Source organism: Limulus polyphemus, unplaced genomic scaffold (genome assembly GCF_000517525.1).
Source record: "Limulus polyphemus unplaced genomic scaffold, Limulus_polyphemus-2.1.2 Scaffold1702, whole genome shotgun sequence".
Classification (NCBI taxonomy): Eukaryota; Metazoa; Arthropoda; class Merostomata; order Xiphosura; family Limulidae; genus Limulus; species Limulus polyphemus.
Window position 1 is genome coordinate 226,424 of NW_013667312.1, and position 8,711 is coordinate 235,134.

An 8,711-nucleotide genomic window follows, 5' to 3' on the forward strand; every position below is an offset into this window, starting at 1 on the left:
ATGAGGTTCCAACTGTAATATTTATTGTTTATCTATTGTTGGCTGGTAACTCCCGTTTCATCCTGTACTTACGCTTTTTAAAGGAACCCCAAATTTCTATAAGAAAGCTAACTTCAAGGCGTAATGGTAACATGGTTTACACTAGAATTGTGATTTGTTTTAAATTACTACTAGTTAATAATAGTAATTATAAAATCAGATACTCTGTTTGAAATATGTCACATCAGTGAAATTGGTTGACATCATTGTTTTGGTTTTTGAGTTATCATGTAATGAAAAAGAAGCAGTAGAAAGAAGAACAAGAAATTCAAACTTTTTGCTATGATATTTACAGACATTCCCAGAACTTGTGATTCAATCATTACATAGATATTGTTATAAAAGGAAATACCGTACAGTATCGTAAAGTTCTGATGATCGAGGAGATATTTGAAATATCATTTCAATGAACAACCTGAGCCATCCCTATATAAGCAGTGCTACCACCTGCCTGGTAGTCGTAAACTGTAAACACTCTTATAAAAGGTGTAAGTTCGGAATATTACCTTGGAGTGAATGACAATCTAATACAGTGATTCTCAACCAGGGGTAAATTTACCCCTTGGGGGTAAAAACTTACATGACAGGGGGTAAATAAATGATGTACCCGATGATTGAATAATAAATCAATTAAATTTCATTTTGTAAAATGTGTGTGTGTGCGCGTGAGAGAGAGAATGCTAAGAATGTGTGTTTGTGTGTGTGTGTGTGCTATTTTTGTGCAAAACCTGAATAATATTTTTTTTTCTGACCTTCTTGTTTTTCTGTCCCTTTATGATGGCTATGAAATTTTTGTATGGAAGTAAGGGGGTAAATGGAGAAATACATCAAGCCGAGGGGGTTAATGATGGAGGAAAAGTTGAGAATCCCTGAATTCTAATACAACAATAAGAGATCGAATGTAAGTAAATATTTCGTAATTGCGGTGTAAATATGATGGAATAAATAGTTCACGTTAGTTGTTTTCATTTGTTGACGACGATTATTCATGTTTTAATCACTTACTTGCGGTACTGATGTTGTCGTCTACTGACGAAAGTTTTCGATTGGTGGGTTGTAAATGTAGTGTTTACGAAAGAAAGCGAATAACAATATTACACGTAGAAAAATGCTTATCTACTTTCAGAAGGAAGAACTCTTGATTTAGTAAGGTGGTAAAACGCGTTGACGCTGAAATACAGTCTCATAACAGTATGAGCATGCAGTTAATGAATTCATGTAATTAGTAATTCAGAAATATTATCATTCGGATTTCATGTCGTCAACTTTAAATTTTACGTTCTGCCTTTAAAATCTGTGAAACAAAACAAAAGTGGCCGTCAACTATGCTTATAGAAAATGAATGTTTACAAGTTGTCATGGTAACATAGGATGACAAAAGTGGCCGTCAACAATACTTATAGAAAATGAATGTTTTCAAGTTGTCATGGTAACATAGGATGACAAAAGTGGCCGTCAACTATGCTTATAGTAAACGAATGTTTACCAGTTGTCATGGTAACATAGGATGACAAAAGTGGCCGTCAACTGTACTTATAGAAAATGAATGTTTTCAAGTTGTCATGGTAACATATGATGACAAAAGTGGCCGTCAACTATGCTTATAGTAAATGAATGTTTACAAGTTGTCATGGTAACATAGGATGACAAAAGTGGCCGTCAACAATACTTATAGAAAATGAATGTTTACAAGTTGTCATGGTAACATAGGATGACAAAAGTAGCCGTCAACTAATAGTGAATGAATGTTTACAAGTTGTCATGGTAACGTTGGATAACGTATGTGCATTTTTGTAAAATACATTTTCTACTGATTATACAATCCTTTGCCTGTTTTCTGGTGGAAGGTTTTAAGCATGTTAGCCCTCACGTTTCACGTGAATTGATGCAACAGCTGCGTGTTTTTCCGTGAATTTAGAAACAACACACAAGGAACAAGACACAGTTATCCTCTACGGATTTACCCTTGATTACGATGGTAGAATATGTTTCTGTCACTTTCACGATTAACCTACTTTACAGAGTATCGTGTTCCTCGAAGCAAGCAACATCTGACTGACGATGAAAATGTCCAATGAATTACACCGACTGACCAGTGGCCAGCAGCCACATTTTACCACGGTACAACTCCTGGCATAGTATAAAATATGTAATTTGTTGCTTTTTTTTTATATTGCAGCCATTTTGTCGAGGAGTTTGGCTACAGTGAGATCAAACGTGTCTACAGAAGATAACGATAAATTCATATCCTCACGGTGCTCAGTGGGGTGACAATTCAATGGGTGTTCTAGTGAAAGAAAATTACTTGAAGGATTTTTATCTGGGGGGAGGGATAAGGGGGCAAGAATTTAGTTTTTGGGGGCATAAACATTACATTTCCATGTCAGTGGGAGTCAAAATATAGAGAATTAAAAAAAATGAATTTATCTTAGATTGGGGACTATTGGGGCAAAGTTCTTCAGTTGGGGGGTCTGCCTCCTACGCCATCACTTTGTGGATATGCTCTTGCACCACACTGCTACACACAAACGAACATAACGCTGTGGATTTTTTCAAAACGTGTTATTTATCTACTAACTTCAATGCACTGGTGGATAAGCTTGGTAGTTTCCTTTCTGGTTATGTGGAAAATAGTAGTTATCTTTGTTATATGTGCTTCATCTAATTAAATTTGGTTAATTTCATTCTTGGAAGTTTAAGAGTTTTGAGAAACGCTTTATTTTATTTTATTTTTTTTAACTCTGGTGGGCGTTAGTTAATCAATGACGTAATTTTTACAGTGAAAATACAAGAAAGACCAACAGTCTGGTTGGTAGTACAGCCTGTCAGATACACGTCTTTTAAATAGTCTTTTAAATGATATCTCGTGAGAGTTAAAGTTCCAAAGCCACATGGTGGTGTTATTTTTATGGAAATATTTCCCTTATCCTGTCGTTTTCTGTGAATCTTTTATGGTCCTGCCATCTGGTGATGAATCTCCAAAACCCACAGTCCTTGCAACCTCGTGGTTTCAAACACCTAAACCAAGGCAGATAATATTAGTATCTTTTGTTTTCCTTTGTTTAATTGAAAGGAATTGTACTGTGCTACGCTTGGATTCGTGATATAAAAAGAAAACGAAACTAACGTGAAAAAACACTTTAAATAATGACTTCCCAATTATCGTTCTGCCTGTGTTCTAAATTTAGATGATGATTAAAAAAAAATATTTGGAGAACTACGATATTTCACGAATAACAGATTCGTGCCGTGAAAATAAAGTTTGTCATTAATTCGTAAATGTTTGTTCTTGATCTGTAAAAAGAAATAAAAAATTCTTTAAAACATTAACACCATTTGCTGTTGAAAATGAATTTCAACTTTTAAGTAAACGAAATCCAGGTAGAATTACTACGAATTTCGCGCAAACCTACTCGAGGGCTATCTGCGCTAGCAGCTCCTAATTTTGAAGTTGATTGACTAAAGGGAAGGTAATTAATCAACATCACCAACAACTAATTTTTTGTGGTAAAGGTGCGCGAACCACAGACCCTTGGATATGCAGCCCGGAACGCCAACTAATATACCCTTCTAGGCCTCACTACAATGGACCTACTGGTAGCTCTTCTACATTATCCATCGGACAAGTTCATCAAAATACAGTATTTTTTCTCTCTGTTTATTAAATTAGCATTTAACACATATCTCGCCGAAATTCGCTGTTTTGTCATAATTGAAAGACACTGTATTATTCATGAAAAGCTAGAAATAAAATTGGAAACCGTTTGCAGCCAAGCCAAAAGAGCGAAACTGTTTTGTTATTTACTTTAACAAAGAAGAATAAGAAAGAAAAAAAACATAAACATGATGTTGTTCTCACCTGTCACGTGAATGCGTTGTCAAATCAAACAATTGGCAAGTTTCCAAGTTGAGGGCCGTTGCTCTTTCCCGGGAGAAAAGGGTTTACGTGATAAAGTAGGGTAGTGATTCACGTGTAACATAAGAAAGAATGAATCATTTTCGTTACAAAAGTAGGCCCTCTCGTATATAAACGTGTTTGCTGTAGTATAACAAATATATATATCCAACTGTATTCTGTAAACGTTACCCCTAAGTCAACTAGCAAACGATTTTTTATTTTATTTTTCTATCATTCTAGCTATAAACTCCGAGTTAAACTCCATATTAGGCTTAACAATCTCAATTTCCTAAATAGGTGTATTAGCAATATCCAGTGATACACATCGGTACAGAATCTTACGTTTGCACCCCCCCCCGCCCCCGACACACACAAATGTCTTTAAAATTCATGATGTTTACAACAAAGTTATTGACAAGTAGATAGCAGTTAGATAATAATAATAATAATAATAAAACGGGAATCGTTTAGATTGTCGCAACACCAGTTTCATCGGTAACACCTCGTACAACTTCAGTTAGTAAGCCTTACCTCCTGTAATTGTGCCCCGGGCAACATATTTATTAAAATTAATATTTCTGGGTTCGCTCGATATTGTTTTCTCAAAAGGAAACGTGCTCCAGTTATTACATGGTGGAAATACTTCCTTGATAATTAAAAATAGGCGGGGCTGCTATGAACACAAAGATAGAACCGCAACAAAAGAGCGAAAACATTTTTTTTTGAAAACTGTTTTCTCGTGACCAATTTTGAGTACACAACAAAAAATCTTAGCTTGATATGATTGTAAATAAAATGAAATTATTATGAATAAAACAGCACAAAACTTAGGTTTTGTTAGCTAGATTTGTAAATAACTTTATGAACTCCAATTCGTCAAAAACATCAACTCGCAAGCTTTTATAAAAAAAAAATACGATTTTAATTTGAGAACAGCTAATGACTAGTGCATTTGTAAAAAATAAAAGAAAAAAATTCAATTTAAATCGACAACCGAGCTGCCACCTATAATTTAACCAAAGGTTTCTTGCCGGAATATTTTTTCTATTGTACTTTTGTAAGTTGTTTTTGTTTTTTTTAATGACAAGTTTGTTTTATCGTTCCCTAGAGGAATTTTTCACGTCACTTATGAGCGCTTGGCTTAACGTCTGGAATTTTCGCGAAAGGTCAGAAACTATACGAGCTGGATAAAAGAAAAAAAATAGTGTTATAATGACTGATATCGTGAGTCTGTAACAGTTGATGGTTGATTATAGAGTTTGGTTAGTTAATTTGGAATTAGTCTTACGAGTAAAAAAACAAAAACAAACTAAAGCTAGCTTGGTAAACTTAAAGTTCTAGAAATAATTTATTTTTATTTTTAAGTGGACTAAACGTTTTGTTTTTTGGTACCGAATAATCCAAACGAACGCCACCTAACAATAGACACCGTTACAAAAACAGTATTTTGGCAGACAAATGATATTAGTTAAAAGGTACATTTAGTTAAATCCGCAAGAATATTCCAGATTTATAACTATGATTATAAGGAAGCTTAATTAATCTAGGTATAAGAGCAAGGCCCTTTCTTGGGTCTGTGGTGGTCGAAGTTTCTTCAGTCACGTTTTTGACAACGTAAGAATTTATTGCAATATAGTAAGTACTCCTCATTACACTTGCATGTTCCTAACAACAACTGGTACATTTGAAATACATTTGGAAGATATAGGTGGCGCCATGAGGTGTGATAAAAACCGCCATTTACGAACACCACTCCCAGACAATTCGGCGTCTGTCTTGTAAAAGTGGGTTTTTCTCGAGATACTCCCGTTCCCACCTAGGCATTGGATTTATTGAATTCATCCAACCTGTGACCCTGTTGATGTACTGTCAATGTTTGTTGATAGTTGTTGACCTTTCGCTTCGTCGTTTTTGCCTTTGCTCCGCTACCTCCAGTAGAAAATTTAAATCGGAACTTGCATCCTTATACAGTTATTTAACGCTCACTTTAATTAAATGTAATCTCCATGAGCGGGGCGAAGAGGGATATTAATATCCCTGAACACCCCAGTTGAGGAAAATGTATTTCCTTTTAAAACTAAATACTTGCCATGAATTAAAAACACCTCCATACGAGGCAGTTCGTGATTTTCCACACTGTAGGGGTGGGGCAAAATGTTAAGGGGGTCAATAAATTAAAAAGCTGAAATTGATCTAAATTTTTTATAAAATGGTCATTAAATCAAATCAAATGTATTAGTGTTTATAGAAGATTTATTTCTTTTATTAAATGATGCAAAACGAGTTTATTATATATATATAAAAGCTGAAAAATAATATGTGATCAATATGCCTAGATTTCCAGGGGGCCGAGCCTCCTTGCTACACCTCTACAGGCAGATTTGGTAACGATTGGTCCAGTAGCTCGCAAATTGTAAAAAAAAAATACACGCACACACATTTTTGTCAAATAATGATGTAGATTGTTGTAATTGTAGCTCACTTAAATTTAAATTAATGTTTTAATTAATGTAGCTCACTTAAATTTAGTGTTTGTTTTGGAGGAAAAGTATCGTCTATTCTTTCATTTAGCAATCGTACAAATTAAACAAATTAAAGTAGTGATTTACTTAATTTTACTTTTTTGCCTCTTCAACTTACGAGTCTTCAGTACGAAACCTCTTCCTTCAAAACATGGAAACATGTGGCAAAGTTACCCCTACATCAAGTCGTATTGGACACTTGATGAACACGTGTGATTTTTAAATACTATCATCATCCTTTTCCCACATGTCCACCAAACCTGAGTTGTTCTAGAAGAGAGGGCATAGAAAATTCGTCAAAAGAAAAAAAACGTATTTTTTTTTCTTTTTAGAATATTCAATTAAATAGAAAGAGTAGAGGCAGTATGAATAATTTTATTGGTCACACTAAGATGTAGCGCTGAACCACCTAGTTTAAATAACAGATGCTATCGAAAATCTTCTTGTGTTACTATTAGTCATGATGTTGAAACAACATTGAGGCTTTGATTCAGCTCAGCACTGCCAACATACTCAATATACTTTTCTTGGCGAGCCTAATATGGTTATCCAACATAAACGATGTTCATGCTTCATCATATTAGGCGGATTCTGCTAAGACATTAACATAGCTACTGAATTACAAAAGCCTTCGCAAGGAAGAGCCATTAAAACGTTACCCTATGTTAGCGACAGCTAAGTAGGCTTAACGTTACCTCGTTTTGGCGGCAGATAAGTAGGCCTATTTTAAAACAGCTTTCGTATAGACGAACTACTAAGACGTTACGTCATGTTAGCTATAGCTAAGTAGGCCTATTTCAAAACAACTTTCGTAAGGACAAAAAAACATTTAAACGTGTTAGCAATTGTTAAGTAGGCCTAACGTTACACTGTATTAGCGACTGCTTAGTAGGACTATTTCAAAACAATCTTTGTAAGGACGAGCCACGAAAATCCCACATCATATAAACAACTGCTTAGTAGGCCTATTTCAAAACGGAAATTTGACTTTGTCAGTAGTTTTATAAGTTGTTAGAAAACTAAATTCATTTGTCACGTTTAGTGATATTGAAATTTTCATCAATATATCTTTTAGATATAAGCTTAAATTCGTTTTAGACCGAACGAGAAGAAACTACATGTCCCGGCATGGCTAGGTGGTTAGGGCGTTTGACTCGCAAATCTGAGAGTCGCGGGTTCGAATCCCCGTCCCACCAAACATGCTCGTCCTTTCAGCCGTGAGGGGCGTTATAGTGTGACGATCAATCCCACTATTCGTTGGTAAAAGAGTAGCCTAGAGTTGGCGGTGGGTGATGATGACTAGCTGCCTTCCCTCTAGTCTTTCACTGTTAAGTTAGGGACGGCTAACGCAGATAGCTCTCGTGTAGCTTTGCGCGAAATTCGAAACAACCCCGAACCAAAGAAACTACGTTTCACTAAAAGTTTACGCTTCTAAAACACTGATAACTGTTCCTTTTTAGACGTTACACGAAGATTGATTTCAAGGATTTTCACATTGAGTCATAACCAGAACTTTCGTATACGCTAAGTAGTGCATAAAGATATTAAAAAAAAGAAACTTTCGTAACTGGCTGATAAGTTTCAAAGTGTCGGTGTTTACATTGTATGCACACAAGTTTTACTTCCCAAATGTTCAACAACACAAGTTAATTACGAACAAATTTTTTTACATCATGATCACATACAGCTATGCCCCCCTCCCCGAAGTGTGTCCTAAGTTCATTGTTGTAAAACAATTTCGAGTAGTAGTGCCGAATTAATGTTTTATTAGTATTTGTTTGATGTGGACCAATTCCCCCCCCCCCTCAATTGTTTCATCCATCTTGCCCTCTATGTTTGATTCCAGCGGATAAAGATAATTGTTACAGTTTGAACATTGCTGCATATATTTTTATAATAATAATAATAAAATTAATAGTAGATTACAAAGTTGCCTCAGTTGTTTCTTCTAACTTGGTTTGTTTGTCTAACATGACTTGTTTTTTTCACATTGAAAATGTTTGTTTTTCTACTAGATACACGTATACAAGCCAAATGTTAGAAGTGTCTGTGGATTTAGCCATTTGCAGCATACAGTTGCTCGAACTTTGGTCTTTGCGTTCCACAGCCCGGTTCGCTAACCATCACGCTACGCCTGGACCTCGTACTAATAGAGCCAGTTCATTCCAGCTGGGCATGGCCAGGTGGTTAGGGCTCTTGACGAGCAATCTGAGGGTCGTGAGTTCGAATCCCTGTCTCACCAATCATGTTCG

At 35.5% G+C, this 8,711-nt stretch overlaps 1 protein-coding gene across 2 annotated transcripts in view; it reads left to right on the plus strand.

Annotated features, from left to right (window-relative positions):
* Window positions 1-8,711, plus strand: part of LOC106464627 — a 60,224-nt gene that overhangs the window by 19,434 nt on the left and 32,079 nt on the right. The gene's annotated exons all lie outside the window — the stretch shown is intronic.